A 24,409-nucleotide genomic window follows, 5' to 3' on the forward strand; every position below is an offset into this window, starting at 1 on the left:
GTTACACCGATCCATCAAACACAGCACTTAAAAAAACAAATTAACGGGTTGTACTGATTCCATAAATGTACTCTTTGTCAAAAATTTCCCAATGCTGCAAATTTCTTTTCTGACTTTCCTATTTATAAACAAAATCCGGTTTTGAAGATTTTGGCCAGATTGCTTCTTCAGGAGGCTATTTGGCTTGGTCCTACCTCTGTCTATAGTAAAAAAAATATATATATATATATATATAAAGAACGGAAAAGGAAAAGGAAATTTGAAGATGATACCTTGGAGAGCTTCGTTAGCATACCTTATTTAAACCTATATATATATATATCATTTTAATATTTAAAAATAAATTTTAAAAAAAATATTTAAAAAAATAATCAGGCAGAGATTTGTGCTAAGACTCATTTGGTATATTTTTGTTTTTTTCTTTTCAAAGTTTTAAACTAGTATGCGTTTTTTGTTGATTGTTTTATTCTGTTTCTCAGAAACCTGGTTTCAATATTTTCATATCAAGATTCTCATCAATAATATTCTTAAATTTCCAACGTTTTTCAATTGTTAATATTCTTTTTTGAGAGAATTGTAATTTTCCCCAGCCTGTCTTTTTCAAAATCTTCAATTAATGCTCTTAAAACGTGTTTGGAATTTATAGTAATAATGACAATTCAAAAATATTTTTTGTTTAAAAATACATTAAAATAAAAAAAAAATTATTTTTAACTTGGAATATTAAAAACATTTAAAAATAAAATTTACCAAACATTCTCTTAATTTTCTGATTTTTAAAATTTGTTTTCAAACTTGAAAACAAAAGCCCAATACAACAAACATCGTCGATACACGCAAGTCACCTCACAGCTGCGCTGTGATAAACAAACTCTGTTTCACCTTGCAAACTAATCAAAGCATACACAAACCGAGACTCAGCGCAGCACACTTTCAGTCTCGAGTTCGCACTCGAAAAGGTTGCAAATTTTCGAACAATCAAAGCTCAAGTCACCCATGATTTTAGACTCAAGTTCGATCATGATATACTGAAAAGAAAATATTGAAGTTTACAGAAAGCATGGTGCAAGGCATGAATGCAGCATTGCTTTCATCCTCGCCAGGCGGAGAGGCTCGAGCAGCTCCCACCCCACACCCCCTACTTCAATCCATTCTTTTCTGGTTAAAACATGTACTTCTACCATCATCATCTCACCACAGAAAAGTAAAAGAAAGAAGATAATTCACACCAATATCTGTCAAACCATCTATCTTATTCGATAAGTCGAAAATAACGAGTAATGAAAGGACTCTGATTGTGCAAATCTAGATTTTCACTAAGCTAATGAAACATAACCCACCCAGCTAATTAACATCAATCCAATTTTGTGCAGAGAAGTCTTAAGCCTCACCGCTTCATAAAAGCAAACAAACTTAACCATCATTCTCCTCATGAAGAAAGCGCAGCAACTGGAAAAAATCCACTGGAGCAAAGATATAATGATGAGCACCTCTTAATTACACTGCCTACTTCATCTTTGCAACATCCTACAAACCAACTACTGGAAAAGGCTATACATACTGATGACGCTTAGGTAGAGCCACAATAAAGAAATACTGGCACTATAGGGCTATGGGTTTCCTGAATCCCCATTCTACTAATAACTGTTTTCTGAGCTAATCGCACGCAACACCATTGCTTCCAGTGTATCAAGACTTGTCATCCAAGGAAGCAATATCATTTTTATTGGCATTAAGAGTGATATTAGATTGTGATTTGTCACCTGGGGCCATGTCATTCTGTTGTTGTTTCTCTTTTTTCTTCGAATTGAGAAACCGACCCCCACATCCTCTAGCTCTTTTTAGTGCATGCTGATGCCGAGATTCATGCAAGTATGGCTGCAAGATTACTTTTGACTTGTCATGAAACAAAGACTCAGGTGTAACATGGTAGTAAACAAAGAGGATAATAGCCTAAAACTTAGTATGTATAGCCACATGGCTGTAAGACATCCAATCAAGTAATCATAGAGTGGCATTCATATGGCATCGGAGCATTCAAGATACTCTGGGATATTTCCAATGAAATCAGAAAAACTAGGTTCTTCAAGTTTCATGACTCTGAGCTTAAATTCAGACAGTCTTTGAAAATTATACCAGTGGCCTGGACATGCTTGACCTAAAGTAAGAGGAATAAAATGTCTGAAAATATATATAGGTGAGGAGCGGTTGTGAAACAATAACAGCAAGAGATTCATGTATGCCTTCTTTATTTAGATTCTAATATAGTAGGTGAACAAAACACAATATCAAATTCAAGTAGAATGAAATTGGCTTCAGACAACCAACAAAGTACCTTCCGAGACTTGATTGCTTTGTTCTCTGATTCAGCTTTTGCACGAGATTGCCGTCGTCTCAAGATACCATGATACTGTTTTTGCATTAACAAACACAGGTTCCTCCACAGCATCAGATGGCAAAGGAACTCCAGCTTTGCTGAATTCCCATCAATTGAAGATGGACCTGATCAGATAATATTTTCAAGAGTTACTTGTAGCCACCAAAAAAAAAAAACAGAAAAATGTTTCCTTCATAAACGAGTCTTTAAAGATATACAGGCTAAAGAGTTACTTAAAAAAATGTTTGCTCATAAACAACATAGTAAACACTTTCAGTGAATCTTTAAAGACCTCAATAAACATAAAACCCCAGATGTTCAACCCTGAAATAGCACTCCATTACAATGTATCCCATCCATCCATTGATTTTGACCATTTGACCATTAAAGGGTTCCACATAAAACACCAATTACCCTATTTAAACCCCAAGTGACCAACTCCTTTCGTTCTCTTCACTCTCTATTGGCCATCTCTCTTCCATTCTTTATAGATTAGCTCCAAAATAATTCCCTACCCAAAACTCACCATCATTGCACTCGCCAACACCTATAACCACAATTGCCCACAACACATGGTGGGTCTGCCTGCATTTCTTTGGCTCTAAGTTCATCTCTTCAATCTCATTTCTCCACTTTAAATTTTTCTCAAACCCCTTCGCCGCTGCTGAAAAATGGCTGAAAAGAAAGTGACCCATCAAACCCAAGACCCCAAACAACAAAATCCACAGGACCAAAATCAAAACTTGACCCAATAAAAACTACAGCAACTATCCTTGGAAAAACCAAATGAAAAGCTTCAATCTTTGATATATCTCAGATTTTTTTATGGGAATGAGAATGAAGTTGATTTTGGAAAATTGAAGAAAGAGCATGTATTGTTGGTTAAAGAAGGTCAAAATCAACAAAACATTACAATTTGTCAATGGATTGACCACAATGAAATAGAGTCATAGTTTGGTGGTAAAAATTTGGGATTTTTTTGTTCAGGGGAGACTTAAAAATTTGCTGAAGGTCAAGTTTCTTAAAATTTGGCCTAAACTAAATGAGGTCTCAAATTGAAAAATCACAAGAACAGCCATGTTTCCTAAACAACCCAGCATACAGCATTAAAAAAGAAATTACCATCGGTTGTGCACCATAGGGCTGTGGAGCATATGGCTGGGCATCATATGGAGCAAAGATGCTTCTATAATAAGGATCTGGATATGGGTAAGCTGCTGGTGCCTTCAAGTAAAAAAGAACAAAAAATGATAAAAGACAAAATTTAGTATGTCAAACTGCCTAGTTCTTATTTGGTGGAAACAAGTATTGGGTAAAGTTTGTTGCACAGTTGTGGGAGAGTTCTGATTTTTCAATGTAAGTTTGAATAAAGATCAAAAGTCATGGCATGGAAAATGAAAATTGTTCTTAAAAATGGAATGCAAGGCAAAGTAGAAAATGACCTGCTTCATTCAATAGGTTATTCTATTCATTTTATCTGTAAAACAGGGAGGAAGCTGAAATTCAATAAACTTTCACAGCCATGATTACCTTCACTGAAAAATCATGATCGATTGATTTTCCTAAAAATCTTAGTGATAGAGCAGAAAAAAATTTCAATTCAGAGAGAAAATAGAGGCATATGTTGAAAAGAAATTCTAGCTGTCAAACCATTTTCAAAAAGTAAACTCTAAATACCATAACAGAGACATAGCTATAAGCACGCAGACATCAAAAAGGCAGTGGCAAATTTTTTTCTAAACTCCAAAGTAGGAAACAAAAAAGACTCTTGGTATATACTAAAAAGCCACTCTTGGTAAAATTACATATCCCTTAATAAAAACACAACAGTTATTAACAATATTTTGTTCTGTAGAAAATACCATAGCATGTCCTGCTCCAAGCTGTGGAAAGTTGCATACTGAAAATTTGGAGGTGAGATTGCCTGGGTGTGCCAGTGCAATTGCAGGAGAAGAAGTCTGTACCTGGGGTTCTTGAGTGTTTTTCCTGCTCACCAGCTTCACTATTATCTGGAAAGCAGCTTTGAAAATAATATTATTATCATAGTTAAATATCAATATGCATGGAATTTTCAAATAAAAGAGGATTGCTTCAGAAAAGGATGGCTAACATAAAAAGAGCCATAGTTTGAAGCGAGCGCTATGAAATTGATCATACAAGTCAAACATTATAAGCGAAGACACTCTAAGTTTACCGTCTATATGTATGACACCTTAAAATCAATGCACCCTATCAAATAATCCCAAGAAAATCCTAGGGTGCGGTGCTGTTTGGTTACCAAGAATAAATGGTCTAGAACTGGGATGGAGGAACCGGAATGCAAATAAGGAGTCATAATAACATTTTTAATTTCAATATTGCATTTCAAATCGTAACAAGGAATTGTAATGAAAGTTTTAATATCTAGTTTGTAAGATGAAAGGGAATAATGATTAAAAAAATTGATTTCATCAACAGTGGTTGTAGTAAAAATTAGTAAAAATAATAAAAGTAATTGTGGTGGTGGTGGTGGTGGAGGAGGAGAAGGAAGAGGTGGTGATAGTAACAGTAGTATAGTAACAACAATAATATCGTAATTAAAGTTTTAATATCTGGTTTGTAAGATGAAAAGGGATAGTGATTAAAAAATATTTCATCAACAATGGTGGTAGTAAAAATAATGGAAGTAATTGTGGTGGTGGTGGTGGTGGTGGTGGATGAGAAAGAAGTGGAGATAGTAACAGTAGTATAGTAACAACAATAATATCTTCAAAAAAAAAAATCAACGCCACCACCATGGGAGGTGGCGGTGGAAGAAAAGAGCTGTTTATGGTGGAACAACAACAATAATAATGTAATTTAAAAAAATGTCACCACCATAACCAAAAGTGGCAGTGGTGGTGGAGGTGGTTGAAATATATGATATGCATTGAATACAAATAACAAGTATTCTTTAAAAAAAAAAAAATTCTCATTTCTTGTTTTTATTCTCACCTCTTTCCAAGGGAATGAAACCATATATAATTTTCATTCTCATTCCCACTTCATTCCTTTCAACAAAGCATATGCAAAGTATGAATAAAACTTTCATTCTCATTATCATCATTCAATTCCTTGTTACCAATCAACATCCAAGAGTAACCAAATATCTCAGATGTTTTTTTTCACGATTACAAAACTCCCTCCATACAGGAATGTAGGTTTCTCACCAAATTTGATATGCATAGTATTCCCAGAATATACGGAAATGTTTATCATCTTTCCTGCTCTTTTATTATTACTATTATTTAAGTAGGATCAAGAGGATTCAAGCAATGCAGCCAGAAATCTCAATTAGGATTCTCCCCACTGGAGCAAAATATTGTCGAACCCTAATAACCCATGTCCAAGGTCAAAACATAATAATATAAAACATCCAAACTGGCAAATGATATACATGAATAAATTTTACATTCCATCCATTTATAGAGAAAGCATTGTATAGCTAAGTAGTGACTCCAAGGTAACAAATCTGCAAAAACATTTTGAAAAAATTACCAGAAAGATCATGCACGGAAGAAGTCATGAGGCTGTTATGTCCACGGTCCCTAAGCTCAAATCTGGAAGCACGGATAACACCCAAAAATAGATCCAAGGTCAATAGGATACAAGAGCATTATGAAGCTAGTCGAGCATAAGGCATTCCAGTTAGTCAATTAGGGCTGAAAGATTATTTTGTGTGTGTGTGTGTGTGTGTGTGTGTGTGTGTGATTGACAACTTTAAAACAACAATACAGCTTGGATGAACAATACAGCGTAGATGATATGAAGCATTGTAAGAAAGAAAAAGATAAGGACAAATATTTGAGAGTTTCTTCCTTAAAGTTATTGTTGCTTAAGAAAAAATGATTTGAATGTACAAGACAAGATCACACTATAATAGGTCTAATAGCTATTAGCAAAGCTATTGTGTGTGTGTGTGTGTGTGTGTGTGTGATCAACAACTTCAAATCAACCATGCAACTTGGATGGATGAACAATACAGCATTGATGATATGAAGCATTAGAAGACAGAAAAAGATAAGGACAAATTTTTGAGAGTTTATTCCTTAAAATTATTTTTGCTTAAGAAAACAATGATTTGAATATACAATACAAGATCACACTATAACAGGTCTGATAGCTATTAGCTAAGCTATTCAAGTATAATTATCAAAGCAATCCTCCCTACTGAAAATAATTATATAGTAGCTTTGTCTTTTCATTTGCATGAGCAAAATGTTGCTAAACCAGCATTTTTTGAAGTTAACTTCAAGCTTAGCAATGACCTAATTGCATAGGAAACCACTGGACCTTCAGTACAACTGGTACTTCTCTCCCAACCAAAGGGGAAGATTCAGTGCTCGAATTGCAGGAAAGCAATTCTAACTCGACCATTGAATGAAAAGATGACAAAAATAAACCATACCAGAGAAATTTTGCCAAATATTTTCCACACATTCACATTATGAAAAGAAGATTACCACGCATAATATCCATTCACTTGCATAAGCAATACATAAATTGAAGAATTAATGCTATCGTAAAACAGGATTCTCAAATAACACATGCTTATATTGAGATGATACATAAATTATGGTGATGAGAAAGTAGCTGATCAAAGATTTTCTCAAGCCATTAAAGTACTGGATGATATGCAGATGAGAGAAGCTGATAAAAGATTGTCGTCAAAATGTTCATGGTGAATAACTTAGAAACATAACATAGTGTTTTTCAATCTAAACAGATACTAAAGTCTAACCATTAATTTACATGATTTCCCTTCATATTAGATTAAATGACTATAAGGAAACCACAAAACACCACCCCTGCTGCATCCACCTTGCTGACAAGGTTACACACCATATAAAGAGCTACTGGAATAAAACTCTGTAATATAGAACCTATAATGAATAGCTTCTGTCACACTTTGCTTGTCGGTATTTCTTCACATTGAACTCATGCACCTCATCAATCCAATTAACCATTTCACTCAAACTCCCCCAAACTGAACTCTCAATTAACTCATATTCTCAAAATATGAACTCACTAAACTCGCCTAAACACCAAGAAAAAATCAGAGTCTTTGAGATGAAAAGAAACCAAACAAAAACCAAATGCTTCACAATCATTACCAATCCCCTCATTCAAACCAAGAAAATAGCATAATTCTCCGTTTGGTTCCAGACAAAACGCACGCAATTAAAAAAAAAAAGAAACTCAAATTCCATCAGTTATTGAACATGACAAATGAAGAAGCACAGAGAAGGAAGTTTCGATCAAGCGAAAGATTTAATTAAAACAGAAAAAAGGAAATGAATTAGGGATTCGAAATTTACCTTAAAGAGAAACTTCCCTTTGTTTTTGTTTTGCAGAGAGAGAGAGAGAGAGAGAGAGAGGCAGGCAGTTTTATGGTTATTGTTGTTCCGTTGATTTTTCACAATTCTCTGTTGCTTCTGCAGGTTAATAAAAATAGAAGAAAAAAGGAGAAATTTTTCCTCTGTTATTGTTTCTGTTTGGGGAAATCATAAAAACATCGAATTCCGTTTTCACCATACCTGGCGCTGGGTAAACACACTGTTGTCTATCCAAACACACCCCTGTCTCTTTCTTCTTCTTTTTATGCATATTTGGCTAAGGTAGTTTTCATTTGTCTTTCATAATTTTTTAATTTTTGCACATAAATATAAAATTGTTAAACTCCTTTAGTTTTAAAGTTTTTTTTCAAATCAATTTAAATTCTGAATAAGAAATATATTTTCTTAACTAAAATTATATTTTCTTATAATATTATTTTTAACAAAACATTTATTTTTTATATTAGTAGCATGATTTTTTAGATAAAATATAAAAGTAATTAAAATAGATTTTCATAAGAAATTTTCATAATTCTCATTAAAGAGGAAAAAATGTCTGTGTAATTAAAAATTCATTCCTTTATTCAAATATTTTTTTAAAAAAAAAAATATTTTCTCCTGTTATTTTAAAAATAAATTTTAAAAAAAATCATACCTTGATAATTTTTAAACAATTCTATGAAAAAAAAAATATTGATTAAAAACGTGCCCAGCATGCTTAGCCTAGAAAATAAGGCCCAGGTGCGCCTAAACCTAGAAGGCTAGGCCTATGCTTCTTTTTTTTTTTAATGAGCGGGAGACAAGTTGTCTACTTGGTATTTTAAAAAAAAAATGAATATATAACATATTATTTGCTGGAATAAAATTGGGGTCCATGTTTTGAAACTCTAAAACCCAATTGTCAACCTATTTTCCTTTATAAATACTTAATAAATATTGTAGAAAATTTAATAGTTTTATTTTCAATTCCAAATCATTTTATACTTGATTTAAGAATAAAAAATTAAATCAAATAAAATAAATTTAGATTTCAATTTATTTTTTTCAAAATAGTTAAAGATTAAAATCACCTACATTAAACTTCCATTTCTAAAACTAATTCATTACAGTGAAGATCAATTTTTTTATGGTCATGACATGACCAGCCCAAAGCTCTCACTTTTCTATCATTATTTTGGCATCTTTGTAACTACTTTGTCAACTCATAGGGATTCAACTTTGTAGATTCAACTTTGTATCTCCTTTCACAAATTGAAAGGATTCATCTTGAAATTTTTTTAAAAAAACATATCTGATCTTAAAAAAAATTTTAAGTTTTGGGTTGATTTTTTTTTATTTACATCTCTAGAGTGTTGTTTAAATTTGTTTTGTACAAAATATTTGATTTTTGGTGTAAACTTGACTTTTCAGCAACTAGAAATCATCGGAATCTAGACCGAGCCCATGATTTTTAATTTTATATACGTTGGTCTTTGTTATATAGACCGAGCCCATGATTTTTGGTGTAAACTTGATTTTTTAATTTTATATACGTTGGTCTTTTGTTATATAGTTAAATAAAAAAAAACTATTAAAAAAATGTTGAACCTGACCGAGCCCATGATTTGGGTCATAAATTTTGCTAATTAACTCTGGTTGGTTGGAAATTGGATTTTTATATTTTTTTTCGTTGCACAAATAATTTTTAATTTATTTAATTAAAAATATATATAAACTTTTAATCAAGCCGTTTTATGTCAACAAATACACATGAAATACCATTATATTTATTTTTGGATTGGTTATATAAGTCGCAGCAAAACACAAATTAAATAACTAGTATCTGTTATAATTTATCCTTTGTTTTCAAAGTGTATGATATCCGTTAGGGTCAAATAAAAAAAATATAATTCTCTAACCTGCCTTCCATGGTTTTACTTGATATTTTTTCTCCAATGAATTTTATGAATTATTTCAAAAAAAAAAACATTTAAAATATGAAACTCGCAACTCCAGTAAGTGCTAAACAGTTAGATTTATTTATGTAGTCACATCAAGTGCAATCAAGTGCAAACTAGATGTGAAGTAACACCTTAACGTGAGCAATTAAAGTGACTTTATTTTTGCCCGGACACCCACGTTAAATCAAAAAAAAAAAAAAAAAAAAAAAGTGACTTTATTTTCACTCATTGTATCGGTTTATATATATAGAGAGAGAGAGCTAGACTATTTGTTTTATAAATGATGTTATGTTGCAGTAAATATTTTTTTGAAAAAAAATATGTGATTTGAATCATAAATTTGAGTAGAATAAATTAATTTTATTTAATTTAGATTAAAAAACAATGATGAATGGATAAATTTTTTAAAAAAATTATTAGGATAACCTAAAAATTATTTTTTCAAAACGAAAATAAATAATGTATCTTGATTTACAATCCATTAAAAATAAAAGAATGAAATGGGGTAAAAATCAGACATTAAAAATTAATTTTTGTCAATCCGAGTTAGCATGACAAACTTTTATCCATGTTAATTAGGATAAGCTAACTTGAGTTATCCCACTAAACTCACAACCTGAAATCATGATATCGAAATAATCCAATAAAAAAAAAGATTATGAAGCTTTTTTTAAAAAAAAATTATATCAACTTTTTAAATTCACACTCGGGTTATTAAACCCCATGCATGCTATTTGAAAAAAAAACACATAAAGTCCAATTCTCAATCAACTAATATTAAACAATGAAATTGAAAAAATATTTTTAACTATACAAAAATATTTTTAAAATAACAATTAAAAAATATGGATCAAAATTGAAAAAAAAAATGATATCTAATTGAAGGGTAAAATTAAAAAGAAAAATTCATTTAGTAAAAGGAACCTAAAAATTCAAAAGAATAAGGATCAAAATTGATATAAAAATAAAAGCAACATTTTGACTAAAGGTTCAGGATTGGAAAAGAATAATAACTTTTACAAAAAGATCAAGAAAAAAAATAAAAATAAAAACAATGAAAACAAATTAGAAAACACAATACCATTAGTTTGAATTGAATAATAAAATTGAAAACCAATAAAATTTTTATAAAAAGATCAAGAAAAAAAATTAAAAACCAAAAGAATGAAGATTAAATTGAAAGATATAATATTTGATGAATTGAAATTAAAGAATGAAATTGAAAACAAATAAAACTTCTATAAAAAAACCAAAATCAAATATTAGAAATCAAAAGAATAAAGACTAAAGTTGAAATATTAACAATAAAGTAGAAAAAACTAGAATTTTCAAGGTTATAGAGAGAGAAGAAGGGAGGGAAACCTACCAATGACAAATTAGATTACTACCGGAGACACGCACAACACGAAAAAAATATGAAATGGTGACACACATGATTAAAGGATATCTTCGAATTCTAAAAGGTACCATATACGCCACTCAAAGTGCATAAACATCTCTCACACCTACTTTTTTGTTTTTTTATTTAGTCAAATATGAAATTGCCTTTAAGATGACTTTATAAGTTTAAAACACCATTTTGAAAAAGATCCTAAAAGCCACTTAGGCTCAAAGTTTTTTTTTTTTTTACTTTATGGGCATTTTATTTGTTTTGCTGTGCATTTTAATTGTGTATTATTTTTTTATATTTGATCAAATACTAAATTACCCCTTAACTAAAATTAAAATAACCAAAAAATTATGAAAATACAAAAATATCCCTTTACTCCAAATTTATTTATTTATGTTTTCAAGTGTATTTTGGTTATTTCATCATGCATTAGGATAGAAAAAGATATATTTATCCTTTATCAATTTGGAAATGAACAAATAATTCATACGAAAGACTTCAATATTCCTTGAAAACCAATGTTAAGTTTTATGAATGAAAAATAAAAATAGAACATCATTACATAGTTTATGTGATTAGTGTTTTTCAACTTGCATCTACAATGATTTCTTAAGTTGTTTAAGCTTCTTTTAGTGATCGTTAGGAAATGCGGTTGAAAACGGTGTTTTCTAAAAAAATAAATTTTGTTTTTGTTTATAATTATTTATTTTTTATATTTTAGGATCATTTTGATATGCTGAATGTAAAAAATAACTTTTTAAAAATAAAAAAATGATATATTTCTGAGCAAAATATACTTTAAAAACCAATTACCATTACACTCTCAAACACCCTTTTAATAAATATAATTGTTTCACTCGTTGTATCATTAATTTCACAATTCATATGAATTTACATTGTTGTCCTTGACTCAAATGCTTAGATAATAATATAAATTATATATTGAGACCTCATCTAATAGTTTAAGTTTTTGAATAAAATGATTATTTGACAAGGTATTAGAGCGTTGTTGATTAAGCGATTATGAATTTGAATTCACCACCTTCATTCTATTTTAAAATTAAGTAAAAGAAAGTGTGAGTTTATGTAAATTTCAAGTCCAAAATATATTTATTTAAAAAAATATATTACAAAAATAATATAAATTATATCTTAAAAGTTTATATATCAACTTAAATAGTTTTTTTCGCATATCTCTCTTTTTATAGGCGTCATGGGCTCTAGAGACTAAAATTGTGTCAAAAAGTTCACGAAGGCTTAAGTTGTTAAAAGTCGAGCAGTTTTTGATGGAAAGTAAGTGAGTGTTTGTTTACGCGGTAGCTTTAGCTTTTAAAGCAAATTGCGTAAACTAGGCATTTAGTAATATGAAAAAAGCAATTTACTGTCTGGTGGGACCCATAAATTTTCCTCAAATCATCGTTTCCCACACAGCAGTTGGGAGCTGCTTCTCGTGTAATTCACCTAGGCACTGTTCACAATAGCGCAATGCCCAGGTGAATTATAATTCTCCTAGCAATGCGAGAAGCATTAACATGGCACTGTTCACGTGAACAATGCTAGGTGAATTTTTTTTACACTATTCATGTGAACAATGTTCATTGGACTTGTGTCCGACCCGGTAAATTTTTTTTACACTATTCATGTGAAAAAATAGTGTTTGATATTATTTAATAACACTTACATAAATTAGAAGAACATCGCATGATGACGTAGCATTTTTGGAATTTGATCATGATTTCAAATTTGTTTCTGATAATATTTTACCTAATTTTTGTTGCAAGCTCAAAAAATCACAGAAACTATAGTCCTTATCAGATGAAATTTCTTATGTGATAAAATTATAGATAAGTTAATGGAATAATAAAAAAATATTTGATATAAAATATTATTTATTTAATGATGTAATAATGGTAGTTAAATCTACAATATTTAAATTAAAAAAATATCAATATTACTATATATATTTTTTAGTTATTTTATAGCTCAATTTGAAAATCATGTTTAACCAAACACATTAAATATTTTTTTTATTCAACCTTGAATTTCAACCATAGTTTTAACCAAACATATATAAATATCAAACTAGCCTCAATAAAAAGTATTTTTTATAAAATAATTTTTTTAAAACCACAACCATAAAAGTTACCACAATACCAAATAGACTCTAAATCAATTGAGTAAAACCGATTCAAAGGAGAGAATGAGATTCGGTTGTTGATAAAACCGTATTGCATTTTTCAATAGCATGGAGTAAAATCTGTGCTATTTCCCAATATATATATATATATATATATATATTTCGTGATATTCTCTAAAAATTTTTATCAAAAAAGACTTGGGATTCACGTAGGAGCAAGAAGCTGACCGACAATCAGTCGAGTCCAACAACTGCATGGGCCCCTGCGAGTGAGTGGATGGTTCAAGGTGACCTCTTGACCATTAATATTTAAGTTTTGTTGTTTTGAGGTGTACTGATGGGTAGGGTAAGGGATTAGATGATTTGGACTTCAAGAACTTTATTCCGTGTGTGACACCTTTCACCCTTTCGAGAAATTGTGGTATGAAAGTATTCTTTTTTACCTTGACCTCATTATTATTAATTTTATTAATACTATAATAACTTGATATTTTATTGTAATAATCACCGGCAAAATGTCTTGGTCTTTTATAATTTAATTTTAATTTAATGGGTATTAGATATTTATAATTGATTTTAATTTTATTTTTTCAAAGTTATCATTAATCTTATGATTCTAGTTTAACATATTAACTCATGATAACTCGGATTATTTTTTTATTTGATTTTTTCCTCAACATTATTCTTCACCATTTGGTTAATTTAGAATTTGGCTTCATATTTTTATTACTCTTTATTGGGGTTATCACGGTCTCATAACTCGAATTGTGAAGTTTTGTGGATAAGCCAAGTTGGCTCTGGTGTTTTTTGTTTTTTTTAATTGAATATTTTTTTTCAATTTTATCTTTTAATGTTGTGTTGATTGAAAATTTGACTTCATATAAGTAGATACAGTATATTATCATGTCAATATTTATGAAAATATATCATCTTGAATTTTTTTTAGTCAAACTATATTTTGACCGATTGTTTGAGTTATTTTTGGACCTGCAAAATCAACTATATCACATCGAATTAACCTTAACATAATTTAATTTTTTTTCTAGAAAACATGTTAAAAATATTTGAGTATTTATTTTATGTTTAATAAAAATTTATTATGACATGTAAGTAGTGCGGAAATTATATATGTTATAATGCGCCTATATTATTATATCAAACATATTAATCAATATCATGTTGTTGTGTTTTGAGTGAAAAATTAAAATTATAGTTAAAAATACAACTTAAATTAAATATTTTTAATTTAACCAATTAAACATTTTTTAAGAAATTAATTGAATAGCTTAATAAATAAATTATTTCTTTGAAAACACACAAATAACATAAGAAAATAATTTAAAAGAAACAATGATAAGATATCAGATAGTTTCTTTAAGTTAATAAAACAACTAAATAATTTAATTAAGACCCCTATACGTTGAAAACTAATATAATAATCTTATAATATTTAAGATTATTAACTATGTAATTAAATATTATATATAAAATAAAATGAATAAAGTTAGCTAGTTTTTAAATATTTAATGTTATTTTTATTTTTTAAATAAAATAAGAAGTCTTTCATCTTAGAACTTAGAAGACATAACTTCTCATTCTTTTTGTAGTGGAAGCTAATTTACATTTTACATGTTTTATAGAAATTAGTTTTCACTCTCAAACTTTAAAAACTTGACTTCAAAATCATTATGGAATACTTTTTTGGTGTTTTGCTTTTTAAAAATAGTATAAATTAGAAACATAGGGTCAGACAAGTTATTAATCAATACGAATACAAATAAAAATTGTAATTATATTTTAAATTTAGTTTGCAATCTTAATTTACGAATCTAAGGAATAAAAAATGAGTAATTAGCTTAATAATTATATTTTAAATTTAGTTTCCAATCCTAATTTATGAGTCTGATTGATTTCAATTTATTTTTATATGAGTGTTGTGTCACATGCTCTGAATGATTTCAATTTGTTTTTTATATGTGTTGTGTCACATGCTGTACTAACTGAATATTGTTTTATTGTATTATAAATATAATAAAAATAGATGATAAATCAACTTTATTTTTTCTCGATCCAGATCCCATCTTACCCTTTCAAAAACTGTCCAGGTAAATAATATCATTTTATTTTATTTGTATTGACTTTTTGTTAATTTACTAATATGACTATATAGTGCCCCGTGCAACGCGGCAAGTTTATTATTATTTTTATTGTAGAAAAGACATAAAAAAAATATAAATTTATTTTTAAAAAAAAAATCTAAGATTTTAATCACTAATTCAAGATCAAAACAGATTGAAAAACAATAAAACATAAGGTTTGAGTCAAACATGGTAAACCTATTGAATCCATAACATGAGACATAATATGATAATAGCTCCATAAAAATAAAAATTAAAAAAAATAATGAATACCAATTTAAAAAAAAAAACATAATTATAAAAATAAAATTCATTAAGGTATTGCATTAAAGTAAATGTTAAATGATGAAATTAATAAGTTTAATTTTATTAAAAAAATAAATTATTTTTTTAAAGAGATGAAATTTAACAAAAACTGGAAAAAAAAACTCAAGCAACCCTTGTTATTTTAAAAAGAAAAATAAATCCTATGGAAAGAGAGAGAGTGAAAAAGAATGTTCGATGATGAAATATAAAAAAAAAAGCTTAAAAAAAAATTAAACAAGCCTGAGTAAACCTTGTATACTTAGGTTAAACTTTCAAATCTGCAATCTATTAAATTCTTGACCTGTACTCAATACTTAAAAAAATTAAATATTGGCGGATGAATTCGATCAATTTAATTTAATTTAAAAACAAAATTCTTTCAAAAGAGTTAAATTTAACAAAGATAAAAAAATAAAACAAACTAAGACAACTCGTGTTATTTTTAAAAGGACTAAAAAAATACAATATAAATTGAATTAAAAAATAACAAATGCTCAAGGATGGGAAAAAAAAGTTAAAAAAATCAAAGAAACATGTGTCAACTTTGTAATTTAAGATTAATCTTTTAAACCCTAAATCATTAAATTTAGATCCAGACTCAACCAATAAGTTAATATTCATGCATATTTTTTATCAACTGTATGATTTTGTAATGGATCAATGTTTTCATTATGAGCCATTAAATATGGTACTTGAGAGATCTACTAGATCCTCTAAATGAAGACCTATGCAGGGGAAGCTTTGGTTGCTGTAATTGGGAAAAAATCAAGATTGTTAATTCAATTTATTTCTACGGGTATATAATTAAATTAAATTATATGATTTAATATTTATTCTAAACATAAATATAAGAATTATAATAAGTTATCAATTGAATTCAAATTATACATGGAAATAAATTCAATTCAACATGGATTTTGTTCTCCGAGGCTGCAAATGATACTCAATTTAGACCAGCAAAGAATTGAATAGCATTTTTTCTGGAAATGGGAATCTCTCAAGTTTGTCCCCTACAGTAGTAAAATGAATAAGGCCTCGTCTCAATGGATTTTGTGAGTGTGTACTGTGAAATTCCATCTCTTCCACTGCTCTGCTTTTAGGAGCATTGTGCCTTGTCCAGTTTGTATGAGTGGCACAGTTTAGGAGAGGATAAATGTCATCCAACCCACATCATTACCAGCAGCAAGACATTCTGCATAATGATACTGTTTGTTTTTGGTATTGCGGTAGCTGTTAGATTGTGGTTTGAAAAAAAATATTTTATAAAAAGTATTTTTAGTTGAGATTGATTTGAAAAAATAGATATTTAGTTAAAACTGTGATTGAAATTAAGGTTGAACAAAAAATAGTTTAATATGTTGGTTAAGAATGTTTTTTGAAATTGAGATTATAAAATAATTTTAAAAAATATATATTAATATTAATGGTTTTTAATTTAAATTTTGTAGATTTAACTATTGCTATTATATCATGAAATAAATAATATTTTATATAAAATATTTTTTATTGTTCTATTAAACTATCTACAATTCTATCACGTATGAAATACATTCGACAAGAACTAGAGTTTTCACAAATTTTTTAAGAGCGCAACAACATCAGATAAAATATAATCAGGAACAAAATTGAGATTGCGATTCATTTATGTAAATGTGGCGTCATCAAGCGATTTCCATCTAATTTATATAGTCATTGAATAAAGTTTAACATTAATTTTCCAAATAAAACACAATAAAAAAATAAAAAATATATATATTTTTATTTTATTGGGTCAAATATGGTTCAATGCATTTTTAATATTAAACCGAATTAGTCTAGCGGGAACAGGGAGCCATGCTCTACTGTTCATGGGTTTTTTTCATCATGAAAAACATTAATGAGTCACTTGTAAACTTATGGTTGTGTCATAATAATGGGACTCATCAATATAAAGTTGCGATAAAAATATTATTAAATAATAATATTTATGATTGTTGATAAACCTCACTCGGAATCACAATATAAGGACGCCTAAATGGCTAATGGAGATGTCAGAATCTCAAGTGGAATGCTGCAGGATTGATTGATATGCATGCTGTAGAACAGATATGATTGCGCAAGTTGATGAAGTAAAAGATCATGGAGCCTAACGAGTTTTTTTCCCCTCCCCGCTTTGCGTAATGACATAAAAAAATGCTTTCATATTAGAAATATTTAGATAAACTTATTTAAACACATCATATAGATATCACCTCTTTTATAATACACAATCCACAATCCACAATCCACGGTCAAGAATACAAAATTAATATAACGAGAGATCAGTTGACTCGCCTCTTTTGAACAAATACATGTAAGAAATTTTACACTACATAGTTCACGACGATTAAATTGGTGCCAGTGCTATACTGCATATTCATATTATTTTTTTAATAAAATATTTAAATATTGTAAGTGTTTTTTTAAAAATAAATTCAACAACTTCAGTTATAGCTCCACTCAACTAAATAAATTGATTTTATTTGAATCATATTAATAACATTAAAAAAAAAACATTTTATCTAAAAGAAAAAAAAAAAACAAGTCATTTATCTAAATCTGTTTAATGAATTTGTTTATTAAAATTAATTTGTAATAGAAATTAACATATACATGAGATTTATTAAATAAAATAAAAGAAAGCAATAATATGCTAGACTACACTTATTAAAAATATCATAAAAATAAATTTTTATACAAAAAATAAACTTTTTTTTATAGATGAATCATATAATCTCTTAAAAATATTAACACATCCAATATAATTAAAAAAATAATTGCTATTTAAAAAAGGTTAAAAAAACCAAAAAAGATAATAGAGAAGAGGTATTAATTAAAGTATTAATTTAAAAATTATTTTTAAAAAAGACATATAAAAAAGGCATTAATAAAAAAATGAAAATAAAAAAAAAACCAAAATGAAAAATAAAAAACACCATCAACTTGGATTGAAGGGAAAAATAAAAAATAAAAAAATTATAAGAATAATGATCAAATTGAAAGCACCAATACATTATAAAAAACCAAAAAAGGAGAATTTTTCAGCATGTTTTTTTACATCAACAAATCATAAAAAATTAAATAAATTACAAACCATTGTGTAAGTAAATGAAAAATACATCATTAACTATAAATAAAAACATAATTAAAAAAATTAAGAGATAAATGTAGATCAAAATTTTTAATATAACAACATGAATCATTTACTTGGTTGTGTAAAATCAATTTATATAGAGATAAATATAGATTAAGATATGACTTATTGAATAAAAAAAAAAAAATGATATGCAAGGCTGCATATACTAAAAATATTATAAAAAAAATAAATATTTAATCCATATAAAAAATAAAAAATTTGCAAATGAATACTATCCTTCTAAAAAATTAAACACACCTAATATAATTAAAAAAAAAATTGCTATTTAGAAAGTTTTGAGTACAAAAATGGATCAAATGAACCAATGAGTGTGACTAAGGTGTGACATTAGCGAACAATGGGTTTAATGAATCCCAAAGCAGATTTACACATTAGTTAAGTGTATGCATGAAATTAATGAATCTAGAAATATAAATTAAGCACGAGCCATTTAGTAAAATAATAATTGTGTAAAAGGTTCAGGGTGTTACACTAATGGTTTACTTAGGTTGATCATGGTCAATATAATAGGTCATCATTTCAATATAAAAAAAAGGATGTCATTTAGAAAAATTTGTTAAAGCTAACTCACATTTCTTCTAATTTTTCAAATTTCTTTTTGACTCGTCGTTATGAGAACTCCCATATGGTTTGGTCCTTGATTCTATGACAACACTTAAATTGATTCATGAATTTTATCCCACCCAAGTCCATGGTCTTCTTTAAATTCAGGCTTTGATTCTTTAATAACTCCTTAATATTGTCTCGAATTGCATCCAGCATGAGCCAAATAAAGGTCCAAATATGAAGATAAAAAGTTAAGGGAAAAGAAAGAGACTTTGAATTTTATAGAAGGATTTTCATTTTGATCCTCAAAGAAAGGTCAGCCACTTCATTAAAAAAGGAAGGAACAAATGACTTGTGGCTGGGTCAGCTCTTACAATAACAAGAAGTCAAGCAAAGGCTAACAAGAAAATAAACTTGATCTGAAGCCCTTACCTAACTTTGATTCGAACACAAAAATCATTTATTTTTTTAATTTTGTGGTTAATTTGGGTTAACCAGTGTCATTCTAATAAATTATTGTCTTAATGTTACAAAAAAAGTTGTCATCATGATTGTTTTAAGCCAACTCATATTTTTAATAGTCATCCATACTGTCTCTGGACCCATCAAACTCATTAGGTTATATTATAAAAACTTTTATATAGTCTAATTTGAAGCTTGAGTAAGGCAAACAATCAAGTCAAGAGATTTTAACATTGACCTACTATGTTGGGTCTATTAACAATATCAAAGACTCCCCCATGGCCTATCATTGCTTGATTTTTTTTTATTTGTTTTCTTATAACATCATTTTATATTTCTTTTTAGTTTGATCAAATTTCAATTAGATTAACTTGGTATGTTATGAGTTTATGCATATTATTTTACAAAAAAAATATTCACAAGAACATTACTAATACCTCAAATATCTATCCATAGTGATGCATGGGAAAACAAAACTAGTTAACAAAAAAAAAAAAAACTAAAAAGGAGTAGGGATTTCTTGTGGATTTGCACAATGATTCCTTTTTTTTTTGTCCCATGGATTTTTTTTTTCATTTTGGTTCCTTAATTTTGTTTTCTTTTTATTCGGCCTTAAATGTTACATTGATTTAAGATTTGTCCCGATGATTTATTTTTTATCATGCAAATGACAATTTTGCATTGTCAAGGAAATGTTCTGCCACTTGGTTTGGATAAAAAAAAATTAAATTTTATTAATTTAAAAGAATTAGAGCTTTAGGGATCAAATTTGAAGCTTAAATAATTGTTCAAACCCTTTTGTTTGTCTAAAATTAGGAACTAGTTTGTGTGGTTAGGGGAAGAGTTCTTGTCCTTATTTTTTTCGCTCACTCAACTTTTTTTTTTTTTTTTTTAATTTGAGTCTTTCACATTGCATTTATTTAGGTTTGTTTTGGTTACCTATATATTGGGTTCTCGCAATATCAAGGTAAAATTTTGATGCTTAGTTGATGCTTGGTTTGAAAAAATAAAATAAAGTTATATTAAGGTAAAAAAAATCAAAGCTTAAAGGGCTAAAATTGAACCTAAAACAAATATGGTGGACAATGGTAGATAGGTAGGGCAACTTTGCTTGCATGTGGAGGTAAGCCGTTGTGTTCTAGTTGTGCATGCAGCTTGCTCAAATGGCAAAACGACAACTTCTTTCGTGGCTTTGGAAGGAGTAAGCCAATAATTTTCAAGTTGTGCAGTGCATGTCATAGGTAGAGTCCCGTGACAATCCTTTTTGATTTTTTTCCTTCTCCCCAATTTTCTCTCTTTTCATCTCTCAGGATTTGCATTGATCTGTAAAAAAAATTAGAAAGAAATGTGTCTTGTCATTTTGTTTGTGTTTCAAATTTGGTTCTTATTCTTTTGATGGCTTTTTTTTTTTTTTGCTTTATGTTATTTTTTTTTTCTTCAATTTCATCTTTCAACATTTAGTTGGTTAGGGATTGAGTTTCATAATTTTTTCTAATGGAATTATCTTGTTCTCATGACTCTAGTCACTAGTTTGAAAAGTTAACCCTGGTTGACACTAGTCTTTTTTTCATATCATTTTTTAATATTAATTGTCATTTTCTATCTCATATTTCAACATTGAATTTATTAAAAATTAAGCTCTGTGATTTTCTTCACTTTTGTTTCTATGGAGTTTATTCCAAACTTATAATTTAGGTTGCGAGTTTGACAGGTTAGTTGAGGTTGACTCGAGTTTATTTTGGAGATTAAATATTTGTTATGTCTTGTCCTTCAATAGTTTGTTAGTTTAAGAACTAGTCTTCAACATTTTTATTGTTTTGCTTTCTATTAGGTTTTCTTGTTCACATGATTTGGCTCACAGGGCTTGATAGATTTGCTTGGGTTTATTTGGGTTATTTTTGTTCATTGAATTTTTTTTGCCCTTTTACATTTAGGAATTTGGCATCATAATATTTTTTGTTTGCTTTTTTATGGGGTCATTTTGGTCTCATGACCTAGATCACGAGTTTGCTATGTTAAATCGGGTTGCTTCTTTTTGTTGTTTTTTATTTAATTTTTTTAAAATATTTTGTCATTCAGTATTGAGTTGTTTGCAAATTGAGCTTTGTAATTTATTTTCTAAGTAAACATTCTTTTTAAAATCCAATCTATTTATTGTTATTGTTTTTTATCATATAATTTAATAAAATAAATTTATTAAACCCATTAAAGACTAAAACAATGACCATTTATTTTTTGTACTTTTTTAAAAAACACGCTAAGCATTTTCTCCATTCTTTTGTGTTAGAAAGAAATTTTATTGCACCTCGCAAAGTAGAATTGGCTTGTTTGGGAGTGTCATTGCGGTTGCTTTTCAAAATGCTTTTCATGTCGAAATACATCAAAATAATATATATTTTTTTTTTATTTTTTAAAAATTATTTTTGGGATTAGTGCATCAAAATGGTCCTAAACATAAAAAAATTAATTTTTAACAAAAACAAATTTGAATTTTTTGAAAAATATGGGTTGGCCCGCATTTCCAAATGTTATCCTAGTTTCTTTTATATCACATTGCAACCAATGAATTCTCAAGTTTAGTAAACAAGTTAATTTGTACATTGACCAACAAGAAAAGGACGCTTCTAAGAACATCTATCTATTTTGGAATCTAGGCTTGGCTTCTTTTAGCTTAAAAAAAAAAAAAAAAAGAGAAAAAAAAATATTTACCTAGACATAGTTCATTATAGACAAGAATAGTGTTTTTCTTTTTATTGGCTTAAAAAAACTCTCAGCTAAATGTCTAAGGGTAAAATAGTCTTTGCATAAGGATAATTTTGATGTTCTAAAATTGATTGGGGACTATATGGATATTTTGTGTTTTAATTGAATAATAAATTTCTGTAATTTTTTATTTTGCATAGTAAAAAGATCTTGGCGCCCTTTATCTCAAATAATTTAACCCTTGGGTTAAAGGGTATTTTTGTCATTTTGTTGATATTTTTTTTGTAATTAATGAGTTGGGGTGAGATCATTTAAGTATTTTAATAAATAAAAAAAGAATTAAAAAAATGTTGACGTGCTGGGCACGCGTTAGCCACGTGCTGTGCAGGTGATTCAAAAGGCCCAAATTGTTGTTCTAGGGTTGCATCTAGTGTGTCTTGGCGTGTTCTTCATGAAATAGCTGCGAGTGCATAGACAAGTTTGTCGGTTTGTCGTTGATGATCATTTTTTTTTCTTCTCCTTTTTTCCTCTCTTTTCCTCGATCTTTTCACATGTCATGCAATTTCTCATATTAGCAATTAAACTTCTCTTTCTTTTTTTATTTAGTTTACGTTCTTTTTGTTATTGTTTGCTTTATTTCAAATAAATTATGACAATTTATTTTTAAGTTAAATAGAATTGATTGATTGAATATAGATATAGATAGATATTCACTCTTCCTTTTGTTTTTATTTTTGTGATGCTTCTTTAGCGATCAATGTAGCTTCTTTTATTGTCGTCATACACTATTTTGCAATGGAGTTTGAAAAATGAAAAATGAAGAAATTAAAATAATAATAATCAACATTTCATAAATTATTTCAAATAAAATAAGTAACAATCAAAAGAATGAGGATCAAATTTGATAAATAAAAAATTTCAATAAAAAAATGATAAGAAAAAAGCAAATAGCAATTATAAAAATAAGGACCAAAATTAATATAAAAATAAAATTTTAAGAGATGAAATTGAAAAATAAATATTCAAAACAAAATATATATAGCAATCAAAAGTTTGAGGATCAAATTTGATATAATCAGCAAATAATGACATTTCTAAATTTTTCACAACTTCCGGAAAGTGTTTTCCCCTCAAATTTTTCAGGAAAACACTTTCCTGAAAACCAAGCCAAATTTTCCTTTTACTGGAAAGTGTTTTCCATTGATCAACTTTCCTACTGGCAAACAAACACAAGAAAGTTTGGAGTGTGCTTTCCCGGAAAGTGCTTTCCGGAAAACAAACACAGCTAAAAGGAAAACACTTTCCTGAAAACCAAGTCAATTTTTTTTTTTTGACTAAAATTGACTGGAAAGTGTTTTCCGTTGACCGGAAAGTGTTTTCCGCTGACTAGAAAGTGTTTTCCGCTGACTGGAAATTGTTTTCCGTTGACCAACTTTCCTAATGACAAACAAACACATGAAAGTTTGGAAAATGGTTTCCCGGAAACTACTTTCCGGGAAACAAACAAGGCCTGAAACGTCTTAGCAAAGTATTTTTATGGAAGGCATTGTACAAAGTGGAATGACGGTAATTCTCTAGCAATCTTTTCTTCCATCTCATTCTAGGTATGATATTTATGTCTTATTTGTTTTAATTAATTGGTACCAAATATTCCTTGTATGTTTTCGTTTGCTATTATTATCTATAGTTTAAATCAGATTATTATATTACGTAATCCAAATATTGAGTATATTTTTAAATTTCTTTACAAATACTATAATTACCTAAATATCCATGATGTACATAAAGAAAAAAAATCGATAGACCCTGCGTAGCGTGGCTTGGAAGCAAGTGAACATCTACAAGACACTTAAATTCTAGAAAATGATCAAGGCCGACCAA

The 24,409-nt window shown here is 28.4% G+C and overlaps 1 pseudogene; it reads right to left on the minus strand.

The window, feature by feature from the left end:
- Positions 1 to 1,234: 1,234 nt before the first annotated feature.
- Positions 1,235 to 7,969, minus strand: LOC118043700 (nuclear transcription factor Y subunit A-7-like; annotated as a pseudogene).
- Positions 7,970 to 24,409: the final 16,440 nt, after the last annotated feature.

Source organism: Populus alba, chromosome 11 (genome assembly GCF_005239225.2).
Source record: "Populus alba chromosome 11, ASM523922v2, whole genome shotgun sequence".
Classification (NCBI taxonomy): domain Eukaryota; kingdom Viridiplantae; phylum Streptophyta; class Magnoliopsida; order Malpighiales; family Salicaceae; genus Populus; species Populus alba.